This window comes from Balaenoptera physalus (genome assembly GCF_965194825.1).
Source record: "Balaenoptera physalus genome assembly, chromosome: 1".
In the NCBI taxonomy this organism is placed as follows: domain Eukaryota; kingdom Metazoa; phylum Chordata; class Mammalia; order Artiodactyla; family Balaenopteridae; genus Balaenoptera; species Balaenoptera physalus.
In genome coordinates, this window is record NC_138882.1 from 36,455,512 (window position 1) to 36,483,281 (window position 27,770).

The 27,770-nt window shown below is 52.1% G+C and overlaps 1 protein-coding gene and 1 pseudogene across 2 annotated transcripts in view; one reads left to right on the forward strand and one right to left on the reverse strand.

Annotated features, from left to right (window-relative positions):
• Positions 1–6,593: 6,593 nt before the first annotated feature.
• Positions 6,594–10,921, reverse strand: LOC309648800 (thimet oligopeptidase-like; annotated as a pseudogene). Its single transcript, XR_014268484.1, has 7 exons — positions 10,672–10,921; positions 10,102–10,471; positions 9,764–10,022; positions 8,771–8,846; positions 8,537–8,665; positions 7,764–7,900; positions 6,594–7,550 (listed from the first exon to the last, which is right to left on the reverse strand). The product of XR_014268484.1 is annotated as a thimet oligopeptidase-like (transcript).
• An 11,927-nt stretch (positions 10,922–22,848) lies between these two features.
• LOC309663182 (centrosomal protein of 78 kDa-like) overlaps positions 22,849–27,770 on the forward strand; it is a 58,831-nt gene continuing 53,909 nt past the window's right edge. Inside the window, 1 exon segment of the mRNA XM_082466722.1 lies at positions 22,849–23,230. The gene's annotated coding sequence lies outside the window, so the exon portion shown is untranslated.

Consider the following 27,770-nt stretch of genomic DNA (forward strand, 5'->3'; position numbering starts at 1 on the left):
GAATGTTGTTCTAGAGCTCCTATATCATCTCTTACCACCATCAGAAAACCACCCCCCAAAAGGGGGACCTCATTCATATTGAAAATAACTTCTTAACGTGCAGGCATTACAGTAGGGCATTCTAGACACTGGGGGAGGGAAAAACCATTGTATTGTTTTCTAACATTCATGTTAAACTTATTTCCAAAGTTCTTTAAACTGTGGTACTCTTACAGGTAGACAATGTTGCTGAACAAGCGTTTGTTTCTTCCCTTTTCTTCCCCCAGGCTCAAAGATTTGGAAGGAGATAGTTAACAGAAAAGGTAAGGTAATCTCCACCTTAACAAAATATATGATCAAATGTGACCATTTGACAGATACTATGTAGTTCATAAAAACAAATTTAAGTGGAATTGGCTCTCTTTTCCCTAAAGTTGAGGATAACATGGATGTTTCTGTCTAACGTGCTGTACTAATAGGCTATTATGTGTTAGCTTTTGGTAACTCATCGAGTTTCCCAGTCTGGGTTCCGTACCATCAAGTCCGGATTATAACTTGTCCAGGTCACACTGGTTTTCAAAATCAGTTTTGTTCTAGTACTCTATTATGTGTCTGTTTCACCTCTAATCTTTCCATTTTTCACCACTCTGGAGATGCTGTGATATGATCTTAACGGAAACATCACGAACATGTCTTGTGAATATTTCGTTTTCTTTTTGGCCGACTCAGCATTGCCTGCCATTCAGTCATTGTTATGTGACCAGGCAGTGTAACTATTTGTGTATTAGTCCATTGGTTCCTACCTTGGGAATGTGGAGACTTGTAAACCTATATCCTTCCTTTAGGAATGCATGAAGGAGAAATGGAATCTCTTGCATGAATTTCTGCAGACAGAAATAAAGAATCAGTTATGTGACTTGGAAACCAAATTACATAAAGAAGAATTATCAGAGGTAAGTCGTCAGCATCCCAGCGGCTAGAAAACGTTTCCTCCCATGTAACTTGTCTGTGACCAGGGATGCAGAATAATCCCACCTCTCCCTGTTACCTGATAGTTATAAAGGAAGCGCATGTGTTTCCTTATTCTCTCATGGCCCCTTGTTTACATTCACTGCTACTTAAATTATCCTTTCCTGCTGTAGGAGGGCTACCTGGCTAAAGTCAGATCCCTTTTAAATAAAGATTTGTCCTTGGAGAACGGAGCTCATGCTTTCAGTCGGGAAGTGAATGGCTGTCTAGAAAACGGGAGCCAGACAAGTGGTGAGGAGCGCAGAGTGGAAATAGTAGAGAAAAAGAAGTCCCCCAAACCTGTTTCCAAACTTTGCATGCCCAGGAGAAGCAAGTCCGATGGAGAAACAAACTGTAAGAGCGCTTGACTCGTTTGACCTCGTTGGAATCTGGCACCACCTAAGGGGAGGACAGACTTGGCACCATAGGGTCTGTCTGTTCCCCCACCACACAACCCCTCCACCGGCAGTACTTGTTTTTTGTGTATCTTTTTTTTTGCGGGGGGGGGGGGGCGGTGGCTGTGTTGCTCGGCTTGTACGATCTCCAACCAGGGATCGAACCCCGGCCCTCGGCAGTGAGAGTGCCGTGTCTTAACCACTGGACCGCCGTGGAATTCCCTCTTGTGTATACTTCTAACTAGCTTAGATATATACTTTAAATTTTTGTCTTCAGCCAAGTTATAGAGCGTTAGATCCCCAAATGCGGTTGAATTTATGAGGTATAAGATAACAGGAGCTGCTGATATTTATGACTTCTAAGTTACATGCCTGTTTAAGCTAAACATTTATTATTAGACCCCTTCCTCACTTGTAGTCAGAGTAACTCTTCTGGAATTTTTAAAAAAAGAGCATGGGACTTGAGCTCAGGTCAGGTGCTTGGCCACTTCATCTTTTGACGAAATAAAGGGAGGCTCTGTTTCCTTGTGCGTCTCAGGGTTGGGCCCCTCATACAAGAGCTTGTGTTAAAATGGCCCAGCAAACTGACAGGTGCTAATTTGATGAGTTTATCAAGATGGTGGTTGCTTAGAATAAGAAGAGAAAGTTACTTAATCCTCAGAACCTGGTCTCTGCACCAGCTTGGTAATGCTGAAGAACTGTACCTTGGCTGTGAACTCTTTATTCATAGTGGCTTTTTTGTTTCTTTTTCTTTAAGCAGCTAAAGTCTCATCTAGCCCCAGAATTAGAAGGCAAACTACCAGGCAGACCACCATCACATCTCATTTCACAAGAGGGTCAGTATATAATGAATGGACAGCCCCCATCTTAGGGGCCAACTGTTTTTGGTAAAACATATAAATTAGTAGGATGTAACTTAGTAATTCTGACTTCCACATTGCTTAGGTTTTCCTTTTGATATTCTGTTATTAGACATTCATGAACAGCATTTCTGAAGATCTCATCCATTTTTACTCTTCACATAGGAAACTTCAAATGTACATACACAGAATTACCAAGGATAGTAAAATGAACCCCTGTGTACCTATCACCCAGTGTCAACAGTTAACATCTCCTGGCTGTTGTTTCATCTATACCCCCATATGCTCCAAGTGAAAATTAATCCAAATGGATTACAACTCCATACACACCCATATCCTCCCAGTTGGATTACTTTGAAACAAATCGGACATGTCATCTTATCCACACATACTATATTTCTAGATGACAAGGTCTTTTTCTCTGACAAGTTTTTTATTCATATTTTGCTATAATTGCTAACATCTAGCAAACAGTCTTTTGAAGAAGACAAAACATGCCTTATAAAGTGTAACAGTTCCTTACTAACAAATATATAGCAGTGTTCATTCTTCCCCTTGTGTAACAGAGTTTGGTTGATTTGCTCCTTAAGCCTTTCAAGTGATAGATTCCTTATTTTCTTGCCATTTATTTAAAGAAAATAGGTCTTTTTTCTAATAGCTTCTAGGTCTGGCTGACTGCATCGTTTTGGTGGTTAATGTGTTCCCTTGCCTCCAGTTTTCTGTAAACTGGTAGTTAGGTCTAGAGTCTTGATCAGATTCCAGCTTTATTTTGTGAGACTTCATTGATGGTATGGGGCTGTCCATCAGAGGCATGTAATGTCTCTTCGGTGATTCTAGCAGCCATTGATCATAGTCTAGATCCATTATTTCTTAAGGTTTGCAAAATGGTGGTATTCTAAACCTGTCATCCAAAGAAGCATTAAGCTCGAAGCTTCTTTTAATGTCCTGGCAAAAAGGGCTTCTCAGAGGGAAGAGGGGACCATGCCCTGAATCTTTCCAAAGAGAGGGTACTCTTGATAGGGAGGAATATGAGTTGTTTCGTGCCCACTGGAGGTCTAGGGTCTGGTGAGCTAACAGTTGGCTTTACTGTGTGTGACAGCCCTGCCAAACGGAAACCTGAGGAAGACTCTGAAAAAGCAAAATCAGATGATTCTGTCGATGAAGAAGAAAAAGACCAGGTAGGGCTCGCACTTAAGTTTCTTAACTCTGCTTTTTTCTTGTTACACTTGCTGGTAATTGTGAATTTATATTTGGTCTATCTATGGACCGTAAGTGACTGAGAGGGTGTTAGAACACATCCCTGGACCCAGGACAGTACGAAGTGTATTATGGTTAGACCCGAGGACTCAGCAGGCCCGTAACTTTGGTCTGTTCTCTCCTGTCTACCTTCCTACGTCTCCAGCTGTCAAGATTTGAACCAGCAGATGTTGATGTGTTCAAAGCATTTGCTTCTGATGTCAGATAAGCTCCTTTCCCACATCTGATTTCTCTGTAAAAGCAGAATTGTCGTGTTATTATGTGTATTGTAATAATGCTGCTTAGACTTTTTAGGTTAGAAAACTGGTGGCTTGCCAAAGACCTCCAATATAGAAAATGTCAGTCTCTAGCACTGTCCCATGTGACTTGAGGGGCAAACCTAGATAATACCAGATGGTCACACGCTATCTATTTTATTCCTGCCACAGGATTAGCTGTGTAAGTCAGGAAGTCTGTAGGTTTACAGGTGGGTAGTAAATGCCCTGTTACCTGCTAAAGATGAGTATCTGTGGTTGGCTCTGAGGCAGGGTTTCTCAACCAAGGCATTGACTTTTGGGGCCAGATAAACCTTTGCTGTGGTGTGTGAGTCCTGTGCATCATAGAGTGTTTAGCAAGGTCCCGACCTCTATTCACTAGGTGCCCGTAACATTCCCTCTCTCTCCTCCCAGTTGTGACAACCAAAATCACCTTCAGACTTTCCCAGATGTCCCCTGGGGGGCACACTTGCAGTCAGTGAGAAGCAGTGGACTCAAGGCTACCAATATCTTTGAGGTAGACTTGACGTCCTGTTGTAAAAGACATACTCATTCTCCTGTTTTCATTTTGGAAATTAGATGCCACTGTTCATGATCCTTATTCAGATGTCTGTAATTAAGTTTAGTCAGACTACCCACTCACAGGTGAGACACTGAGACAGAGGGAAGCAGCTTGTCCAAGTCACATGGCCACATCCCTTGCCTCCTAAGAAAACGTGTCACAAGTGAAAGCAAGCTGGCTCTTGTAATATTGACAAGTCTTTTTTTTTAAACAAATGTGCCAATTTTAGAGTTGTTCTTTGCCCTCTAACCTTTTGGAGGGCTTACATAGCCTTCAAGCTTCTAAAGAAACAAACTGGGGCACTCTTTCCCAAGCAAGAAGCAGTTTCACTGGCAGTGTGTGAGAGGACTTGGAGACTTGGAGGATGAACACTTGTCGAAACAGGGTTTATCCCGATATGCTAGAGTAAGGCTCAGTGCACCACACCAGTGTTATCAGGTGGTGTTGGTCAAATAAGTAGTACTACGGAGAGAATCTTACTTTAGTCAATTTAAAGTTTTGAGATCTCCCTATGTTTTTTAAAACAGGTATTAAATACATGCATTTGGTAAAAGAGTACAAAAGGCTGTTTGGTACATAGCAGCCAAAGAAAAACAATGTGGCTATTCCGTGCTGAGCTATGCTGTGAGCATTATCAAATAGATACTGGATTCTGAGGCCTTTGTTCAGGAACAAAAAAGAATATAAAATATCTCATTACCACAACTAAGGAGCTGGCCTGTGGCAACTAAGACCCGGCACAATTAACTAACTAACTAACTGACTATTTTTAAAAATCTCATTAATAGGTATTTAATATGATTTTTAAAAATTTATTTATTTGTTTTATTTATTTATTTTTGGCTGCATTGGGTCTTCCTTGCTGCATGCGTGCTTTCTCCAGTTGCGGTGAGCGGGAACTACTCTTCGTTGCGGTGCGTGGGCTTCTCATTGCGGTGGCTTCTCTTGTTGCGGAGCACGGGCTCTAGGCGCGTGGGCTTCAGTAGTTGGGGCACGAGGACTCAGTAGTTGTGGCTTTTGGGCTCTAGAGCGCAGGCTCAGTAGTTGTGGCGCACGGGCTTCATTGCTCCGCGGCGTGTGGGAACTTCCCGGACCAGGGCTTGAACCCTTGTCCCCTGCATTGGCAGGCAGATTCTTAACCACTGCGCCACCAGGGAAGCCCAGGCTCCAACCTTTTTAAAAATGTGTTCCTTCCACCTTCATGGAGCAGGCATAGGGGATGGGGAGGAGTGAGAACCCGATTGGCAGGGGTCCGGTCGCAACCCCGGAAGGGGACGGGGGAGGATCTAAGAGGTGGCACCGGGCCACAGTCGACCCCCAGTGACAGCTAACAGCTGCACTGCTGCCCCTTCCTGCCCCAGGACCTGAGCTCAGGTCCCGGGGCGGCTGGAGAAACGCACTGTTTTTGGTAAGATGCTCTTAATTACTGTGTGGAGCTGCTCCGGCTGCCCCGGCGCCCACACCCCTGCAGGGCCCTGTGCCCGTCCTCCCTGCCCCCTGCCCAGGGCTCGGAGAACAGCAGTCTCTGTGAGGCAACCTGCTTGCAAGTCCTTCAGTGACCACGGAGGACTGGGAACGGGCTGGGCTGCTGGGGAGCCTGGGCATCCAACACCTGAGCTCAGCCCTGGGGGCTCACGTGAGGGCAGGGGCTGGGGGGTGCGGGCGGTGAGCGGAGGGGCCTCCAGCCGGCGTCAGCCTGGGCCCTGGACCCGGGGAAAGGCCTCACCCTCTCAGTCCTGACCTGCCGCTCGGGAACCCTGTGGCCCACCAGCCCGAGGCCTGTGGCGCCCGCCACGGACTACCCGGCACACGGCTGGGGTGTCAACGCCACACCTGGATTTTGCACGGGGACCATCTGGGGGCTCGGTGCACGGGAAGTCGAGCAGCCCCCAGGCCCCGACACGCCCCTTCCATATCCATCGAGAGGTGCCTGATGGAAGGCCGGCTGTGCTCCTTCTCAAGCCCCAGGGAATTCACACGAACAGCCCTCCCGGCCACGGGGTGCCTGCCCACCGGCTCTGGGCCTGCAACCAGCCCAGAACACAGAAGACACTGAAGTGGGTGCAGGGAGCTGAGCCGGGTCTGCAGAAGGGCAGACACCACAGCCTGGTTCACAACTGACTGGCCTAGGGTGGGTGAGAACGGGCGGGCAGGCTGAGGGGGCGACAGAGTGTGGCACGGCCTGTCCGCCTGGGCCACGGGGAGAAGGTCGGGGCGCCACCCGCGCCCTCGCTCTGCTGCCTGACATCCTTTGTGGGGTCGAAGGGCCGGAGGCAGGGCTCCCGAGGAGCTCAAAGGCCAGGGAAGGACACACGGGACGGTCCAGAGACACCCTACCGCTCCAGTGGTGCAGCACCCTCTCTGAATTCCTACTGCCACCAAAACACATCCCTAAGGCCTTTGGGAAGAATCACTAGGACCCAGGAAGGCGGCCCCTTGCTGTGGTCCAGACTTCAGCAGCTGCCGATGACCAGAGGGAGCCAGCCGGCCGGCCGTGGGCAGGAGGACAGGACACGGGGACAGCCGGGCTTCCCGCAGCTGTGCCCACCGCCAGAACCAGCTCCAGCCAATCACAGCCCCCGAGATGCCAAACAGTGATGGGCGAGAGGCCGGCAGGAAACTGACACCCCCTCACTGGAGAGCCTGCCCGGCTGGGGTGCGAGACACCATCCCCGTCTGAACTCACCCCACACCTCAGCCATCTCCCAGTGACCCAGACGCGTCACCACGGCCCCAGGGCTGATCCCCGACCAAGGTCAGAACTCCCCCCAGTGTGACGGCCCCCATGCCACTCCTGTGGTGGAAGGGACGGCAGGCAGAGACCAGGAGTAGAGTCTTTTTATTAATGGCTGCGTTTTCAAAGAACCGTTTTTTTACCAGGAAAGCTCCCCAGGAAGGGATTGCATTAGTGCAACAAGGGGGAGCCTTGATGCCAGGCTTTCCAGACACTTCCAGGTGGAGACTTTTGGCCTAGGCCAGCCGCCGGGGACTTGGGGGCTGGGAGGACACGCGGCCCCTCCCCCGCCCCGATGGGGCGCTAAGGCACCCGGCCCGCCTGTGGGGGCAAAACCCCGTGCCGTCAGCAGGCCTGCGGCTTGCAGCCCTCAACCTGCAGCCCTTTGCTCAGGAGGAAGGCGTCCTGCGTGGGGTCACAACCCAGGAAGAGCTTCACCATGCCCTTGGCATCCTCGGAGCCCCCTGGCCTCAGAATGCAGCTTCTGTAGTCCATGGCAACCTGAGGAGAGGGGGCGGGGCTGCAGGAGGGTGGAGCACCCCCTTCACTGAGGGTGTGGGTGTGGCCACCTCTGCCGTGACTCAACAAAGGGCAGGGGAGCAGGGGGTCCAGGGCAGGGCCCTCAGAGCCTGGCAGGCCCAGGCGGGCGGCACAAGCATCTAGGCCCAGGCCAAGGACCTCCGTGTTGGTCTGCACGGCAGGCCGGCCTCTCACCTTGCCACTCAGGACGCCCTCCTGCTTGAAACGTGTGTGGAACGTGTCCGCGGAGTACACCTCGCTGCACAGGTAGCCATAGGACTGGGCGTCGTAGCTTCCTGCCAGGTGGCCGAAGGTCGCAGGCAGGTGGGTCCCTGGGACACATGCGGAGAGACTCCTGCCCAGCCCCCTGGCCACTCCGTGCCCCTTCCCCAGAGCCCAGAGCTTGGGGCCTCAAAACATCCCTGTCTGCGTCCCCTGCCACTAGAGGGAGTATTGGCCCAACACTTCTAGGAAACGGGGACCTTGGTGGCAACTCAGTGGAGGGACACAAATAAATTTTTGCCGACTTTCTGCTGAAGCTCACGAGGGTTCACCCCTAAGCCTCTTACAAGGTCAGCTGCCCGAGGCTCCGAGGGATGAGTCAGGGCTCGCCCTCCAGCATGGAGAGAGCGCGGGTTAAAGCGCTCACGAGGGAGTGAACTGCGTCTCCGCACTGACACGCATGGGCAAACCTCGTCGACGTGTTCCGTCCAGGGTATGAAGCCCTCTCCTGTCTCTTCCAGGCTTTCCAGAAAGCACGTGCAGATACGCCCACCCCACCCTCGGACTCTGTGGGCCACAGCTGGAGGGACCAGCCCAGGAACCGAGGCAGGAAGAGGCCAGAGGTCAGTGGGCCTTGGCCAGAGCCCGTCAGTCGGTCCCCCTTCACACACGACCAGAGGATCCTCTTGACCTGGGCAGTAGCTGCCAACCGACCGCTAAGGTGGGCCCGGCGCGCGCTTGGCTACCTGGCGTGGCTGGGACCCCGAGGATCTCCTGGCAGAGGCGGGCATTCTCCTGGGCCGGGTCGGCGGGCGTCTGCGTGTTCAGGGCCTGGTCCACCTTGGCCAGGACGATCTGGCGCAGGTTGAAGAGGCCTGGAAGGCAGGAGGAAGGAGACGGGGGGCTGGCACTGAGTCCAGGGCGCGCTTTGCAGCCGGGCGGTCTGGAAGCCCCTTTGCATTCCCTTGGCCCGGCCGCACTGGGGTTGGCCAGCTGGGACTTGATGAGCTTGTCCAGCAGCTCCTGGGGGATGGCGCTGCCCGTGCCCCACCGAGACTGGCAGCAGTGCCAGGGCCTCACAGGGCGCGGCGCTCCCGGCCCCAGAGCCTACCCTCTGGTTCTCATCACCAGCTGTCACCAGATTCGCAGGCAACGTGCCTTTCTTTTCGTTTGTCTTTTTCCGGCCCTCAGCCACGCAAAGCTGTGGAGCCCTGACACTCGCTGCCACGTGGATGCACCCTGAGAACACGATGCTCAGCGAGAGAAGTCAGACACAGATGGACACACAGGGTGTGACCCCACTTAGGGGAAACGTCCAGAACAGGTAGATCCACAGAGTCAGAGTGGGTTCCTGGTTGTCAGGGGCAGGGGAGGGGAGGGAATCATAAATAAAGGCGTGAGGGACATTTTTGGGTTGAGGGAAATGTTCCAAAACAGGGCAGTAGTGACGGCTGCACAGCTCAGTAAAGTGTCCCCACGCGCTCTGGTGCAGCCTGTGAGAGCGTCGCTCTCAAGATGAAGGGCTGACTGCAGGAAGACTGAACGAGCACTGGGTCCTGGGCCCAGACGCTCAGCTGGGGACCCCCCCCCCCCCGTGGGGAAGTCACTGGGACTTGCTGAGCCTCCACCGAGACTGCCAGCAGCCCCAGGGCCTCACAGGTCGCGGCGCTCCAGGCCCCAGAGCCTACCCTCTGGTTCTCATCACCGCTTGTCACCAGACTTGCATGCAATATTCCTTTCTTTTCTTTTGTCTTTTTTAAAGGCAACTCTTGAATACATGTATTTAACATGCAGGGAACCAGTCCTGACTCCTTGATCTGGGGCTTCCAGCCTCCAGAGTCTCGAGGACATCCACTTCCGTTGTTTACGTGCCCAGTGCGTGGGGTTTGATGATGGAAACTGACACCGAGGGCGTCGCCACGTGTGGCGTGAGATCAGCGGAAGAATCCCGTGGCGAGGGCCTGCCTGAGGACCACGGGAGAGCCCGGGCCCTCCCCGCCACCTGCCTGCAGCCCCGCGCCCGCACTCACCTGGGAGGGGAGCTGGTGCATCGCTTGCCAGAACTCATAGAAGTAGGTTTCCAGCTCATCATGCTGCAACAGGGAGGGCGGGTTGGGCATAGGCTTGGTGAAGTTGGCCACCATGGGCACGATGGCGATCTGGCGCCTCCCATCCTGCTGCAGGCAGCCCGGCTGCAGGCCAAAGCAGGCCATGTGCCCGGACTTCCCTTCCCTGGGGAGGGACACGGGTGAGGCCCCGCTTCCACAGAGGAGCCCCGGCCCACGGCCGACAGGTTCCCCCACGCATGCACCGAGGGTAGAGGTCCAGGTAGAACTTGCCAATGGATGACCTTGCCCGCGGCCGCGTCCCGGACCGTGTAGAGCCTCACATCTTCGTGACACATGTTGGCGCCCTCCTCCAGGTCGAAGGTCAGCCCCAGCAGCTCCTGGGAGATGCCCAGCCGCCCGCGCGTGACCACCTGCATGGGGAAGGACTCATTGAGCAGGTACTGGTCCACGTGGTAGCGCATCTCCTCCCCCTGGTTCATGTAGTAGCACAGGTCCTAGACGTTGATGGGCCCGTCAAAGTGCAGGCCCCGCCTCTAGCACTCGGCCTTCTTTAGCTCCAAGATCACGGCCGCTCCTGCTCCCCGAGGGGCTTCAGCTTCTGGGCCAGCTCATCTACGGCCGGAGAGGAGAGGCTCGGCTATGTCCCTGTTGCAGCCCCCCAGCCACCCCACACCCCACACCCCTCGAGGCAGAATGAAGGGTTGGGGAAGGCGACCCCCAAGGGCTGACACAGTGGGGTCTCAGGCAGCACCACGTCCAGTCAAGGTCCGCCTGACCCCCGTCCCCACTGAGACTCGGGGAGGCGAGGTTACCTAGGAAAGTGGCCACCACCTGGCTGGTCTTGGCCATGTTCATCTCCAGCACGGAGTCGGCACGCGTGCTGAACCCCAGCAGGCGGGACTTCTGAGCCTGCAGCCTTACCAGCTCGCCGAGGATCGCGCAGTTCTCCTGGAACCCAGAGACGGCCAGCGCTGGGGACCGTGGGCCACGCCCTCCCCACGGGCCCCGGGCCAGGTCTCTGAGGGCGGGCAGGGCTCTCAGGCCACTGGCGGGCACAGCCAATCACCCTCCCTCCTCCTCCTGGCCCGGATTTGTAGACACTTTGGTGCTGTCCTAACACGTGGTCTTTATGAACACAGGTCCTTTTGGAACCAGAAACGGCATGAACTGTGATGAGCTCTAAGGCCAAGGGCAGGAAGAAATGCGACCAGGCTCTCCAGGAGCCACCCAGGGCCTCCCCGGCTCAACAATACAAGCTCGGCTGCTGTGCAGACAGCAACTCATCCCCACGGCGCCCGAACACCCAGCCCCTGGACGGTGAGATGCCTGTTGCCGCAGGTGGCCCGTGGCTGGCTGGTGAGGCCCGGCCCCAGGCGTACGCCACCTTCTCTGGGGCCACCTCTCCGGGTCTAAGGTGGGGTTCTCCTGGAAGCCCCCAGCCACCACAGGACCAACGTGGCCTGTCTGCAGACCAAGAAGGTGGGGACACAGGACTGTCTCCCGTGCCCCCTGCATCACCCGCGAGGCCGAGCAAGCACCAGTGGTGTCTGCGGGGAAGATGAAGGGCTCATGCACAGCCCCCATCTACTGAAGATGCTAAACGGGAGAAGCACAGACTGCAGCCACATGCGGTATGGACCAAACGCAAGTGTCCTTGCAGGAACCGATGTCTGAATGTCAAGGCTGTACCCGGGCCACAGTGAGAAGGCCCAGACCCCACGCAAGGCGCAGAGAGGGGATGGGGGGAACATCTGCGAATCTGAGCTCATCAGGCATCACCCCAGAGGGAGAGGGAGAGGGAGAGGGAGAGGGAGAGAGCCAGAAGGAGATACGGAGGGAGAGGGAGAGAGAGGGAGGTACGGACTTCTCTCCCTTCCCTGGGGGTTCTCTAGTGCAGCCAAGGCTGAAAACCACTGCATTTCGGGAGATGGGTCCTCGTGGAAAAGTTAAATAGTAGCTCATGGCATTATCGACACATATTAAAAAGGCCCCAAATCTTGGGGAGTCAGGGAGGGGAGCTGGTGGCTGCCTCGTAAACGAGGAGAGATTGGGCGTCAGAGGAGGTGCCTGTGCAGCCCACCGCCACCGCCCAGGGCCTTGCAGACTTCATCTCCCAGCTGTGGTCCCAGGCTTGAAGGCAGCGGGGAGGTCAGGCCGTCCAAGCATCAACGTTGACTTCAGGGCTGATCTAAATGGCGCCTGGTGTTTGTTGAAGCAGAAAAAAGAGAAAGCAGTGGGGAGAGGATGGGACGGGGAGGGAGCCCCCATCAGCCCTTCTCCCTCTCTCCCTCCATCCCTCCCTCCCTGCCTCTCACTCTCCCTCTCTCTCCATCTCTCCCTCTGCCTCTCTCCCTCCTTCTCTCCCTGTCCTTCTTGCCCTGTCCTTCTCTCCCTCCCACCATCCCTGTCCCTCTTTCCCTCTCCCTCTATCCCTCCCTCTCTCCCTCTCCCACTTTCCCTCTCCCTCTCTGCCACCCTCTCTCCCTGTCCCTGTTTCCCTGTCCCTGTTTCCCTGCTCCGCTCTCCCTCTCCCTCTTTCCGTCTCCCTGTTTCCCTGTTCCACTCTTCCTCTACCTCTTTCCCTCTCCCTCTCTCCCTCTCCTGCTCCCTCTCCCTCTCCCTCCACCTCCTTCCCTCTCCAGAGAGGGAAGGAGGTGGAGGGAGAGGGACAGAGGGAGGGAGAGGGAGAGACAGAGGGAGGGAGAGGGAGAGAGGAAGGGAAAGGGCGAGGGATGGAGAGGGAGGGAGGGCGAGACGTCTCTCCCACTCCATCTCCCTCCACCTCCCTCTCTCCCTCTCCCTCCCTTCCTCTCTCTCTCCTAGAGGGAGGGAGGGAGAGGGAGAGACAGAGGGAGAGGAGAGGGAGGGAGCGAAGGAGAGGGGGAGTCGGAGAAGGAGGTAGGGAGAGGGAGAAGGAGAGAGGGTGCCAGCTTCCCTCTCTGTCTCCTTCCCTCCCTCTCTCTCTCTCCCCCCTCCCTCTCCCCCTCTCCCTCGTCTCTGCCTCTCCCTCCATCTCTCTCTCTCTGGAAGGGAGAGAGGGAGAGGGAGGGAGAGTGAGGGAGAGAGGGAGAGAAGGAGGAGAGAGGGAGAGGGCGGGAGGAAGAGACCTCTCTCTCTCTCCCTCTCTCCCCCCTCTCTCTCCCTCTCCTTCTCTCCCTCTCCCTTGTCTCTGCCTCCCCCTCCGTCTCTCCCTCTCTGGGAGGGAGTGAGGGAGATGGAGAGACAGAGGGAGAGGGAAAGGGAGGAGAGGGAGGGAGAGAGAGGGATAGAGGGAGGGAGGGAGGGAGAGACGTCTCTCCCTCCCTCCCTCCCTCTATCCCTCTCTCTCCCTCCCTCTCCTCCCTCTTCTCCCTCTCCCTCTCCCTCCAACTCTCCCTCTCCCTCCGTCTCTCCATCTCCCTCACTCCCTCCCAGAGACGGAGGAAGAGGCAGAGACAATGGAGAGGGAGAGAGGAAGAGAGAGAGAGGTCTCCTCGTCTATCTCTCTCCCTCTCTCCTCCTTCCCTCCCTCTTTCCCCCTTCCCTCTCCCTCTCCCTCTCTCCCTCTCCTTCTCCCTCCATCTCTCCCTCTCCCTCTCTCCCTCTCCCTCATCTCTGCCTCTCCCTCCATCTCTCCCTCTCTGGGAGGGAGTGAGGGAGAGGGAGAGACGGAGGGAGGGAGAGGGAGAGACGGATGGAGACGGAGAGACAGAGGGAGGGAGAGGGAGAGGAAGGGAGGGAGAGGGAGAGAGGAAGGGAAAGGACGAGGGAGGGAGAGGGAGGGATGGCAAGACGTATCTCCCTCTCCCTCTCCCTCCACCTCCCTCTCTCCCTCTCCCTCTCCCTCCCTTCCTCTCCCTCTCCTAGAGGGAGGGAAGGAGAGGGAGAGACGGAGGGAGAGGAGAGGGAGGGAGCGAAGGAGAGGGGGAGTCGGAGAAGGAGGTAGGGAGAGGGAGAAGGAGAGAGCGTGCCTGCTTCCCTCTCTGTCTCCCTCCCTCCCTCTCCGTGTCCCTCTCTCCCCCCTCTCCCTCTCCCTCTGTCTCTCCCTCTCTGGGAGGGAGAGAGGGAGAGGGAGAGGGAGGGGGAGGGAGAGTGAGAAGGAGGGAAAGTGATGGAGGGAGGGAGAGGGAGAGACGGTGTGGGAGAGAGGGAGAGAAGGAGGAGAGAGGGAGAGAGGAAGAGACATCTCTCTCTCTCTCCCTCTCTCCCCCCTCCCTCTCCCTCTCTCCCTCTCCCTTGTCTCTACCTCTCCCTCCATCTCTCCCTCTCTGGGAGGGAGTGAGGGAGATGGAGAGACGGAGGGAGAGGGAGTGTTAGAGGGAGAGGGAGAGGGAGGAGAGGGAGGGAGGAAGGGAGAGAGAGGGAGGGAGGAAGGGAGAGAGAGGGAGGGAGGGAGAGAGGGAGAGGGAAGAGGGAGAGGGAGAGGGAGAGAGGGAGGGAGAGAGGGAGAGACAGACGGAGAGAGAGAGAGAGGGAGAGAGAGAGAGGGAGAGGGCAAGAGGTAGAGGGAGAGCGGAACAGGGAAAGAGGGACAGGGAGGGAGAGAGGGAGGAGAGGAAGCAGGGAGAAAAGAGAGAATGAACACACCATCTACATTTCTGTCAAATGACACCGGGGATCCTTACACAACCAGGAGAAAATAACACAGGGAGGTTCTTTCTCAGCTGGAACTGGAACTGCAGACGGGGCCAAACACCACCAGGCTGGCCACACATGTCCAGCCGCCGCTCCAGCCCCGTCAGCCGTGAGTCCGGTCACCAGGGCTCTGAGTGTCTGCTCCAGGGAGCTGGGGGTTCACCCTCTCACCTGGGAGGCCGGGTCAAGACAGCGGGGCCCCGTGCTGGACACATAGGGGGAAAAGCATCCCCACAGGACAGCTTGTGCGAGCAGATTCAGCTGCCAGATTCTAGAGGCCCAGGACCACCCTGTGGCCCGTGAAACCCAGGAGCCACAAGGGTCTTGCATCGTGATTCCTGTCCGTTGGACTGCAAAGTTTATGTAGGGAATCTTGGAAACAGTGGTAACAAAGCTGAATTGGAACGAGCTTTAGTCTATTATGGACCACTCTGAAGTGTGTGGGTTGCTAAAAACCCTCCCCGCTTCGCTCTTGTTGAATGTGAAGATCCCCGAGATGCAGCCGATGCTGTCCGAGAACTAGATGGGAGAACGCTATGTGGCTGCCGAGTAAGAGTGGACCTGTCAAATGGGGAGAAGAGAAGTCGAAATCGTGACCGCCTCCCTCTTGGGGTCATCGCCCTCGAGATGATTATCGGAGGAGGAGTCCTCCACCTCCCACACATCTCCAAGATGGAGAGCCTTCTCCGTCAGCCAGAGCAGGTCCCTTTCTAGATATAGGAGAAGAGAGAGATCATTGTCCCAGGAGAGAAATCACAAGCCGTCCCGATCTTTCTCTAGGTCTTCTAGCTGATCTAGGTCAAATGAAAGGAAATAGAAGACCACTTTGCAAGAGGAGTGGTGTTCAGGCAATAACTTCATTTGACAGGAGTATGTACAGAAAATTCAAGTTTTGTTTGAGACTTCCGAAGCTTGGTGCACTTTTTAAATGTTTTAGCTGTTCACATTTGTTTGTCTCTTGGGACAGTGACACATAAAGGTGTCATTCTCTATGGTTTGAAATGGGTCATATGAGTCATGTAATATGAAGAATTGTTACCTTACAATGTTCCCTTAAGCAAAATGAATTTGCTTTGAATTTTTGGTCTTGCCTAGACTGATAATAAAACTCTAACTCCTGCCCACCTAAAGTGTGATGTTTACTATTATGGAAACAACACTGGCAAACATTGAAAAGACTTTCTGTAGCTGGGATATGGTATGCAGCTGTAATTAAGCAAGCAGTCTTTAAAAGGTGCTGTGAACACAAGCCAGCAGGTAAAAATGAAAGCCTCACCCTTACCCTAGATTAGAGGTTTAAAAATTCCACTAGTCCTCACACCGGACAAGAGGTTGTCCAGGGAGTTTAGAATCTAAGAAGTTTCAAGGAAGTTAGTTTACCTTTGAGTTAGGTCATAAGTCCCCTCTGTGATTGCTGTACATGAATACATAGCTCTTTGTAATATTTTTTGGAAATTTGAGATTATCAAGATACCAATGTCCTGCCAGATTAAGAGTATATTGTAGAGCTGAACTTTGAGTTACTGTGCAATTTTTTTTTTCATGCTGTCATTTGTAATATGTTTTGTGAGAATCCTTGGGATTAAAGTTTTGGTTGCAAAAGAAAAAAAGAAAAGAATCCGCCTGCCAATGCAGGGGACACAGGTTCAAGCCCTGGTCCGGGAAGATCCCAGGTACACCGCAGATCAGCTAAGCCCGTGGGCCACAACTACTGAGCCTGCGCTCTAGATCCTGGGAGCCAGAACTACTGAGCCCCCTTGCCACAACTGCAGAAGCCCGCACGCAACGAAGACCCAATGCAGCAAAAAAAAAAAAAAAAAAAAAAAAGACGATACTGGCTGTGGTGGCCCCCAAGCTGTAAGCTTATTCAGCTTTCTGCTTTCCGGAGAACTGCTTATCTCTTTCTTGGTATGCACTCCTGACGCTGCGGTATTGAGCGTAAAAAAGGAAAATGGCTTGCGGCCAGTTTCGTTCCAGGTGCCTGCTCTGAATCTAAGAGCCCCTGGTTGTTCCCCAGAAGAAGGACGTGCTGCCCTGAGGGGGAAGTCTGTATCTCCAAAGAATGGCCCATAAGGCATGCTGACGCATAGATAGTGGTGCATAGATAGTGGTGCATAGATAGTGGTGCATAGATAGTGGCGCATAGATAGTGGCGACAGAATTATGTGGAAATACAAGGTTTACTGATTTGTTGTTTAGTATTCCTTCCGTACTAAACCTATATATACATTCATGCTCTTTGAATAAACTTGCCTTGCAACCATCAGTTGTCTTGGCCCTTCTGACCCCATACTGGTGCTTTTCAGTTCCTTACCCCTCACCGCCAGGAACTTCTAGCTTTCTGCAGCCGGTCTGCGGCAACTGGCCAGGTGATCAAGGGTAAAATCATTTGTCATAAGTCCCGTTGATGGTGTGTATTCTTGATGTGACCTGAGGAGAATGGCATTTTTATCTCTGTCTGGATCTTCCGCCCTAAACCCCATAACTCCAGACCAACCCTAAGAAAACATCAGAAAACAAACAGACAAACAAATTGAGGGACAGAATACCTGACCAGTCCTCCTCAAAACTTTCAAGGTATCAAAACCCAGGGACATCGGAGAAATGTCACAGCCCAGAGGAGACTGGGACAGAAAAAGGATGTTAGGGGAATACTAGGGAAATTCTAATAAAGTGTGGACTTTAGTTAATAACAATGTATCCATCTTGGTTCCTTAGTTGGATAAACATGTCGTACTAACGTACTAACGTGTTGGAAATAGGGGTACTGGGTCAGGGTCCACAGCACTCTGTACACTCTGTACAGATCTTTGCAACTTTTCTGTAACTCTAAGCTATTCTAAAATTAAGCGAGTACTCAACAGAGATAAGAATGTTATTTCCCTGATTTGAACATGCCTGAGTTTCTTTTCATGGTCACATTTTTGCTATCTGGATGTGTCTTGGAATCAGTAACAAAGGAGAGTTGCCAGCCCATGGGAAGATGTGGGTGGTTTGCAGGTGGCTTGCTCTGGAGCTGAAGACCACGGTGGGAAGTCTGCAGCCTCAGGCTGCACTTAGAACCATGGGAGGGGATTGGCCAGCTCAGTTAAGGATGGAACCTATAAATAAAACTTTTTTCTTTTCCATTATGGCTTATCACAGGATACTGAATATAGTTCCCTGTGCTAGACAGTAGGACGTTGTAGTTTATCCATCCTATATTTAATAGTTTGCATCTGCTAACCCCAAACTCCCAATCCAACTCTCCCTCACTCTTTCTCCCCCTTGGCAACCACAAGTCTGTTCTCTATGTCTGTGAGTCTGTTTTTGTTTCGTAGACAAGTTCATTTGTGTCGTATTTTAGATTTCACATATAAGTGAGATCATATGATATTTGTCTTTCTCTTCTGACTTACTTCACTTAGTATGATAATCTCTAGGTTGATCCACATTGCTGCAAATAGCATTATTTCATTCTTTTTATGGCTAAATAATATTCCATTGTATATATGTACCACATCTTCTTTATCCATTCATCCATCAGTGGACATTTAGGTAGCTTCCATGTCTTGGCTATTGTAAATAGTGCTGCAATGAACATTGGGGTGTATGTATCTTTTCTTTCTTTTTTTCTTTCTTTCTTCTTTCTTTCTTTCTTTCTTTCTTCCTTCCTTCCTTTCTTTCTTTCTTCCTTTCTTCCTTCCTTCCTTTCTCTTTCTTTCTTTCTTTCTTTCTTTCTTTCTTTCTTTCTTTCTTTCTTTCTTTCTTTCTTTCTTTCTTTCTTTCTTTCTTTCTTTCTTTCTTTCTTTCTTTCTTTCTTTCTTTCTTTCTTCCTTCCTTCCTTCCCCCCCTCTCTCTTTCTTTCTTCTTTTTTTGTCACACAGCATGTGAGATCTTAGTTCCCTGAGCAGAGATGGAACCCATGCCCCCTGCACTGGAAGCGCAGAGTCTTATCCACTGGACCACCAGGAAAATCCCAGGGGTGTATGTATGGTTTTGAAATAGAGTTTTCTCCGGATCTATGCCCAGGAGTGGAATTGCGGGACCCTTTGGCAGCTGTATCTGTTCCTGCACGTCTCACATCAACCACCTGCACTCCAACCCTTGCTCTCAATGTCATCTTCGGGGAACCCAACCTGAGACAGGGACCTTGACAAGAAGAAATGGCTCAGGGAAAAGCTACCTGCACAGGGAGGAGATAGAGGCCATCGGCCCTGGGGTGCGGTGGGGAGAGTGGGCACAGAGATTTGTCATTTCACCCCCGATACTCATCTCAGCCCTCCTGGCTGCCCCACTCTAGGTCACCTCGGGATACAGAGGTGACCCGGTTAGAGTCCTTGCCTGTGCAGGAATCTGGGGGCACCAGCGGGTCTGAATAATATTAGTGCAGGGTCTCCCCCGCGGCACTGGGGTTATTCGGGGCGGGTCATCCTCTGCTGAGGGCCCCTCCTGGGCACTGTGTGGGGTTCAGCAGCATCTCTGGCCGCACCCATTTGATTCCAGGGGCCCCTCACCCCCAGTTGTGACAACCACAGATTTTCCCCACACATCACGGAAGAACTGGGTGAGGCGGGGGCGGGATGGCCCTGGGCGAGGACAGCTGTGTTGAAGCAACCAGCCTGGCACAGGGCAAGGTCTGCCCCAATCCCGTCAGCGCCTGCATTTAGAACTGCCCCTTTCCTCTCCCACCTCCCCTGCCCTGCAGTGGTCTCTGAGACATCATCCCCATGTAATAAATCACACCTTCTCAGTTTACTGTTTGCTGCCCTCGCTAGAACGTGAGCTCTTTGAGGACAGGGATGCTGTTATGTCCCCAGCACCTAGAAGAGTGTCTGCTGTGTAGACACTCTTCTGAATACTTGCTGAATAAAGGAGTTGAATAAAGGGATGAGTGGATGAATGAATGAAGGTTACAATGGAAGGAGGGGGGAGATTCCCTTTCTGGCTCTCGGGGGTTGGGAAATCAAGTGAAAGATCCATCCTAAATAGGCTGACCAGCCTTCTGGGGTTCCCCGGGACTAAGGGTTTCCCCAGAGTTCCAGCGCTCAAACCTGAGCGGTCCTGGGCAAACTGGGGGCGGGTGTTGGTCACCCTATCTAAACACAGTAACAATTCCAGCTGCAATAGCAATGGCCAATGACCTCTACGGTCTTATTGACCATGCACAGTTCTTTACCTGGCGGGGAAGGGTGGGCCGGGATTGGAATTCTGGTGATCCAGGGCGGGTGAGGGCACACCCCGGGCTTGTGTAGGGGAGTCCAGGAAGGTTCTGGAGGAAGTGACAGTGACACAGGAGGGAGGGAGGAGTCTAAGGAAGAACGTCCCACATGACAACGTGTGCCAATGGCCCTGGGCCCAAGGTCACACCTGACCAGGGCTTGCTTTTTTTTTTTTTTCTAATTTACTTTTTCCTACATGGATATGCAATTGTCCTAATGCCATTTATTGAAAACTCCTTAATTTCCCCACTTTCTGTCATATCAAGTTCTTATATATGTGTTTCTGGACCTTTATTCTATACCATAGAGCTATACGTCCCATCCTTGCACCACTAGGGCTGTTTCATCACTATAACTTTATTTTTTATTCATTTATTTATTTTGGCCGTGCCGTGCGGCATGTGTGATCTTATTTCCCTGATCAGGGATCGAACCCGCGCCCCCTGCAGTGGAAGCTCAGAGTCTTAATCACTGGACCTCCAGGGAAATCCCCAGGGCTTGCTTTGACATCCATCGAATGGTGGCAAGTGGGCACGGGGACCAGCTGTCTGTGAGCCATCCTGTGTAGAAATGCAGGGTGGAGGGGAGGACAGACGGAGCGGGAGGGGAAGAAGCGGAGGAGGGAGGGAGGGAGGGAGGGAGCGGGCGAGAGACAGACAGAGCATGAAAGCTGAAAATAGCTCCTAGTGCCGGGAGCCTTGGAGCCGGAGCCTGGAAGCCAGGGTGACTGGCTCTCCTCCCTGGTGTGTGTGTGTGGAGTGGGGGGTGGCTCTGGGCTTCTCAGGCTGGGAATGGGGTGCACAGAGCAGGGACGGAGCAGGGACCCTTCTCTCTGGGACCTCGTGGGCCATCCTCAGCTCACAAAGCTGAGCCACTCCCGGCCCTACGAGTGGGGGGCTTATCCTCCCTGTCCCCTGGATCATAACCCCTCACACACAGCTTCCCCGTGTGTGTTCCCAGCAACCAAGAGAATCTGTTTTTAAAAGATTTGGGGGAGGGGGATAAACATACAAACAAGAGCAGAATGGATACTTTTTCAGAATGTGAATGGCTCTGTGTAAGCCCACCCCCAGGGTAACCACAGTCCTGACCTCTAACACCCTTGACGAGTCAGCCTTGGTCTGGGCTTGCGGACCCACGGAAGCTTCCTCATCCCCTCCTTCAGATCCCGTCTCTCCCTCGGCGTCTTTGTGAGAAGCACCCGGGGAAGTGGGACTGCTAGGCTGTACTGCTGCTAGAACTCCACCTGGGCTCCACCAGGCTCCAGCCCCCCGCCCTGTCCACCTAACTGACCCTGAGGCACCTCAACTGGTAGGAGCCGCATCACCTTCCCTCCTGGGACTTGTGACACTTAAGGGAGACACCGAAAGGACAAGCCTTTGGCTCCCTGGCTGGCAAAGAGCAGGTGCTCAATTGTCATATGTGTCCGTATCAGTGAGGGTTCTCCAGACAAACAGAATCCATAGGGTGTGTGTGTGTATATACACACACACGTACATATGTACACGCATACAAAAATATACAGCTGTGTATATATGAAGTATGCATACACACATATACACATATAGTATATACAATAAACACATACATATATACACACATATAAAATGCATAGTTTGTATATATACAGTATGCATACACACATATACACATAATATATACAATACACACATACATATACACTATACATACACACATATAAAATGCATAGTTTGTATATATACAGTATGTACACATACGTATAACATATGCAATATACACACCTAGGTACATATATATCATACATACATACACACATACAAAGATATTTAGGTGTGTATACAGATAGTATACATACATACACATATAATATATGCAATACATACACGTACATACATATAGACACACATATACACCTACATATAAAAGCATATAACATAAAAATATATATGTACTGTATATATAAATTCATCGTATATATACATACATATATCATACATATAAGATATATACACATACATATATACAATGTATACACACACATACACACCTATATGTAAATATGTGCATGTACATACACATATAAATACATACGCAAGTGTGTATATAATAGTATATACATATATACATATAATACCTAGAAACATATACACATACAGGTATACAACATATATACACACCTATATATAAATATACACTGTATACATACATACATACAATGCACATATACTGTATATATACACACACCCATATATCAATATATGGGTGTGTGTATATATACAGCATGTTCATATTTATAATATGTATACTATATATATACACATACATACATGTATACAATATATACACACAAATATATAAGCTTGTATGTATACTGTATATAGTACTTACACATATACTACAAACGCACGCACATATAAACATATGTGTATACATATATATAATATGTATACACACATATACAAATTAATAGGCTTGTATATATTCAGTATTTTTACATATATAGTTTTGTTTTAAGGAGTTGACTCATGTGACCGTGAGGCAGGCAAGTCAGGGCAGGACTCTGGGCTGGAGACACTGGGAAGAGCTCATGTCCCAAGGCCATTGGAGGAACAGTTCCCTCTTTCTACGGAACCTCATTTTTCTCTCCAGTCCTTCAACTGATGGACGATGCCCACCCACGCCGCGGCATTGACAATCTCCTTTACGCAAAGTGGACCAATTTCAGTTTTCATCTCTTCTGAAAAATACCTTCCTGGCCACAGCTGGAATAATGTTTGTGGTTGCCGGGGCCCCACGCAGTGCGCACATGAGATTAACCATCCCCGTGGCGATGATGACACTTTATTTTCTCCCTTGACCATTGTCACTACTATTCCAATTAAAATGGCAGTGCCATGAGGGCAGGGCATTTCCTTTTTTTCCAGTACTGAGCGTCCAGGGTCTGGTGCCTAGCATAGGCTAAACACTTGGCATTTTTGTGAACAGAAGCCGGGATTCCGGCTGTCATACTTAATGAGGAATTATAGTCTTATTATTGGGGGGGGAGGTGTCACGGTACGTCAAGGGCGGGAGCCGAACCTGCCACCCCAGGCCCCGAGGGGGTCTTCCCTGGTCCCCACTTCGGGCCGGTGGGGGTGGCAGGGGGCAGCTGAAGACGTGCGTGTGTGCTTGCGTGCGTGCGTGAGAGCGGGCGAGTCCACGGGGCGGGCGGCGCGCGCGCCATGAGTGAGTGGTTCAGCCCGGCCCCGGCTCATTGTGCTCGCCTCACGCTGGCCCGAGTTGGCGGCAGCGCTGGAGGTCCCGGGCCTGTGAGCACAAAGAGGGAGCCGGGGGCTGGACGGGAGCGCCGCGGCGGCGGCTGAGGCCCAGGCCAGGCCCCCTCCCCTCAGCCTCCCACCCGCCCGCCTGCCCCTCCTGCCCCGCCCCCGCCGGCGGCGCCCCGCCCCTCCCCAAACCGCCAGACTAGCCTGGTGCGGGGGGCGTGCGCGAAAACATGGGGGAGAAGTTGGGGCTGAGGCTGGAGTCGCCCGTGTGGGCCGAGCCCGCCGTCTACCCGTGGCCGCTGCCAGTCTACGTGAGTGCCGCCCGTCCCCTATTCCCGGACTCCCGCCCCTCTTCCCCCACGGCGCGCGCTGAGCCCACCGAGAAACGGAGCGACTCGAGTCGCCAGACCCTCTTTGGAGCCCCCCTTTCCGCCCCGCCGTAGTTCTCCGCGGCCGTTTCCAGCCCCCGCGCGCATAGTGGGCAGAAGGGAGCCGGGGCCGGCCGGGGGCGCAGACTTGGCCGCGGGGACCCCGCGCTTCCGAGGGGCGCCCGAGCCGGGCTGCCGTTGGCTCTGTAGGGCTGGGGATCCCGGTCCCCCTGGGCCTGGACTGCCGGCGGGCTTGCCCTTCCGTACTTTATGATCTGACACGTCGGGTTTCTTTTTCCTGGTAGTTTATTCTTAGCGCTGTCAACGTGCTTAGTTTTTTTATTTTTGAGGACACCCTTTCCTCCCTCTCTCCAGTTTTTTGTGTTTTTGTTTTGTTTTGTTTTAGTTAGGCATTTTGTCCCTCTGATCTTGAGTGGGTGGGCTGGCTGGACCCTTGGGGAGGAGGCGTTGTCTCCCCTAATTTGAATGGGTGGGCTGGCAGGCCCCTTGGAACGGAGGCATTGTGTCCCGTAATTTTAGTGGGTGGACTGGCTGGACCCTTGGAGAGGAGGCATCCTGTCCCCTGATCTTGAGTGGCCTTTGGAAAATGACACGCCAAACGGAAATTTACACAGGCGTCCGGTGATTCCAGAAATGCAGGGTGTCCGGGCAGGTGGGCACCCAGCATCTCGTCCCCCGTGGCGGCGTGGTGCGCGTGTTCTTGTCTCAGGGTTTACGTTTGGGCCCCACAGCCCACCTTCAGGAGGGAAAGCGCAGCGGGCGCCTTGGGCCGGCACCTTTGGGGCGCCCTTTCGTGCGCTCGGCTTTCAGGGGACTGGCCTCCAGGGGCCCCGGCGGGGAAGCCCGCGCGACCCACCCCTCGCGCGGGCTCCGTGTGTGTCAGTTTGTGGAAAGCGTGTCGAGGCCGGGGGCGGGGTCGGGACGCTGGGACCGCCTGGGAGCCGTTGTTGACTCCGGTCCCGGTTCTCCGCAGTTCTCCGAGGTCGGAGGGTTTCCAGCCCGCCACTGCGCACTGGCGCTTTCTATTTTTGCTCTTCCTGTGCCCGGAGGCGCGGTTGAGCCTGGGTTCTGGCTTTTCCGGTTGGGTAACTCTGGGTGGCCCGGGTGGGCGGCCTGAGCATTGGGCAGGGCGGGGAGACATCCCAGGGGTGGGAAACTGAAAGTGGGGACAACCTTCAGAACTCCAGCTGATCCACTTGCCTCGCCTCCCCAGCCCTCTTACTGCACTTGTCATGTATGGGTTGGCTGGCCGGCACATTTTTCAAAATGTAATAATTTGTTTATCCTTAGTAGCCGTGAAGCATAGTTCACTTGTAGTGCACAGTTGTAGGAGTTTTGACAGATGATTGCCGTCAGGTGGCAGAGCAATCCCGTCATCCCATTTGCTGCCTTTTGGCGCCAGCGCGCCTCTAGCCTCTTGGCCACTAATCTCTCTGTCCCTAAGGTTTTGGCTTTTCCAGAAAGTCAGATAAACGGAACAACAGCATGTAGCTTTTAGATTCTGCCTGCTTTGGCTCAGCAAAACCTATGCGAGGTTCATCCCTGGTTTGTTTGTTGCTGTTGTTGTTGTTGTTGTTTTAAATATTTATTTATTTAGTTATTTACTTGGCTGTGCTGTCTTAGTTGTGGCACATGGGATCTTCATGGCCGCGTGCAGTATGTTTTAGTTGTGGCGTGAGGGATCTAGTTCCCTGAGCAGGGTTGGACCCCGGGCCCCTGCATTTGGAGCGCAGAGTCTTAGCCACTGGACCACCAGGGAAGTCCGTCATCCCTGTGTTGCGGGTATGAGAAGTCACTCCTTTTTCTTGCTGTGTTGTATTCCATTTTCCGTTTGTCCATTCACCTGCGGGTGGCAGGACTTGTGGGATGTTTCCAGTTTTGAGGGGATCAGGAATAAACCTGCAGTAAACATCCCAGGGCAGGTTTCCACGTGAACTTGGGTTTTTACCTGACTTGAGAAAATACCCGGGAGTGGGACTAGGGTCTGTGCTAAGTGTATGTTTAACAACCCTTCTGCATCTTAGAAATTGGTATTTTTGAGTATTGGAAGAGTTTAGAAATCCACTGTGACCCAGCACCCAGGCACTTGAAACGAAGTTGAAAGTTCATCTGGAGATGGTCACGTTGTCCCCATCACTGTCTTTTATTCGAGGCAGAGCAAGGCCACAGATTTGTAACCCTTGTAAGGGAGGCCTTGTGTGCCCAGGCCTTGGCAGGACCTGGCTTTCTAGTGGTGGGCGGTTCTGAAGTGGAGAGTGTCTTTCCCTTGCTGGCCGGACCTCGCTTGGCAGGGTGCGGGGTGTGCTGCCTGCCTGGCCGGGCGCTCTTTCTGCCGGTCAGCAGCCATTCCTGGTGTGTCTGTCCTACTACCAGGCAGGCGGTCAGGGGCCCTAGTGAAGTGCTCAGCGAGCCGCAGCCTTCCTAAAGTTTTGTGGGTAACGTCTGTTACCCTCCCATTTCCCTGCTGAGGAATTTTGCTTTCTCATGGGAAGTGAGGGGGCAGTACTTTATAAGAGTTCATATTTTGTGATGACTCGATGCTGAATACATTAAGAAAATGGGCTCCTTCCAGAAGTTTAACTTCTGAGAAGGTCAGATTACTCATGTGACCGCACGTTTGAAATGAGTGAGCTTGTTTGTTCATTGATTCATTCATTCTGCAAGCACCTCCTGGATATTTACAGTGAGTGTTCCAGGGGGCGCTGAGGACAGTAGACAGTATACTTTTTTTTTTTTTTGATTTTTGAATTTTATTTTATTTATTATTTTATACAGCACGTTCTTATTAGTCATCAATTTTATACACATCAGTGTATACATGTCAATCCCAATCGCCCAATTCAGCACACCACCATCCCACTCCCCCGTGGCTTTCCTCCCTTGGTGTCCATACGTTTGTTCTCTACATCTGTGTCTCTACTTCTGCCCGGCATACCGGTTCATCTGTACCATTTTTCTAGGTTCCACATACATGCATTAATATACGATATTTGTTTTTCTCTTTCTGACTTACTTCACTCTGTATGACAGTCTCTAGATCCATCCACATCTCGACAAATGACTCAATTTTGTTCCGTTGTATGGCTGAGTAATATTCCATTGTATATATGTACCACAACTTCTTTATCTATTCGTCTCTCGATGGGCATTTAGGTTGCTTCCATGACCTGGCTATTGTAAATAGTGCTGCAGTGAACATTGGGGTGCATGTGTCTTTTTGAATTACGGTTTTCTCTGGGTATATGCCCAGTAGTGGGATTGCTGGATCATATGTTAATTCTATTTTTAGTTTTTTAAGGAACCTCCATACTGTTCTCCATAGTGGCTGTATCAATTTACATTCCCACCAACAGAGCAAGAGGGTTCCCTTTTCTCCACACCCTCTCCAGCATTTGTTGTTTGTAGATTTTCTGATGATGCCCATTCTAACTGGTGTGAGGTGATACCTCATTGTAGTTTTGATTTGCATTTCTCTAATAATTAGTGATGTTGAGCCGCTTTTCATGTGCTTCTTGGCCATCTGTATGTCTTCTTTGGAGAAATGTCTATTTAGGTCTTCTGCCCATTTTTGGATTGGGTTGTTTGTTTCTTTAATATTGAGCTGCATGAGCTGTTTATCTATTTTGGAGATTAATCCTTTGTCTGTTGATTGGTTTGAAAATATTTTCTCCCATTCTGAGGGTGACAGTATTCTTATTCTCAAGAAACTTATGAACTAAGGACGGTAGGTGATCTATAAACACAGAAGTTCAGCTGAGGTGTAGTGCCCCGTATATGGGATCAGCTGAGTTCCCAGAGGGTGGGGCTGCCAGATTTGCCCCTGGGGGAGGTGTGGGTGGCTTCTCTGAGGAGGGGAAACCCGCAGGAGGAAGTGCAAACAGCCACAACCGCCTGTACGCGGAAATGTCCAGCCTCTAAAATGGGCTTTTGCGCAATTGACAAATAGGAGGGCGGGGTGCAGGGCGAGTTTTGTTCCTTCTGTGACTGAGAGTTCCCAGATATCCACTTATAGCTCACGGTGGCATTTCTAAAGCAGGATGGCCCTTCTTTTGGTGGGAAAACCGGGTCTCAGCTCAGGAGGAAGCAGGTGGTATCTTCGGCTGCCTGATGGCAGGGCAGGAGCCAGCGAGGGCGTGCAGCGGTCCTTCCCCTCCGTGACTCACTGAGGCTGTGGGCTTGGAGCGGCCCCAGCGTGACTGTCCCCTGCTGCTTCTGGCTTCCTCCTGAGACCCCATGAGTCTCTGATGAATGCCCGCTGAGCAGTCACGCCCTTCACTCGACTGTGAGTAGTAGCTGAAGTGGGCGGCGGAGTGAGTCATCCCTCCCTGTGACTCAGAAAATATTTTCTGATCTGACCTCTGCTGGTGTGAGTCCTGCCTAATCTAAGCTCAGGTGGAAGGCAGGTTAACCCTTTGATGACTTTCCATGGGTGAAGTAGCCTCTTTAAAGAGGAAGGGATCAC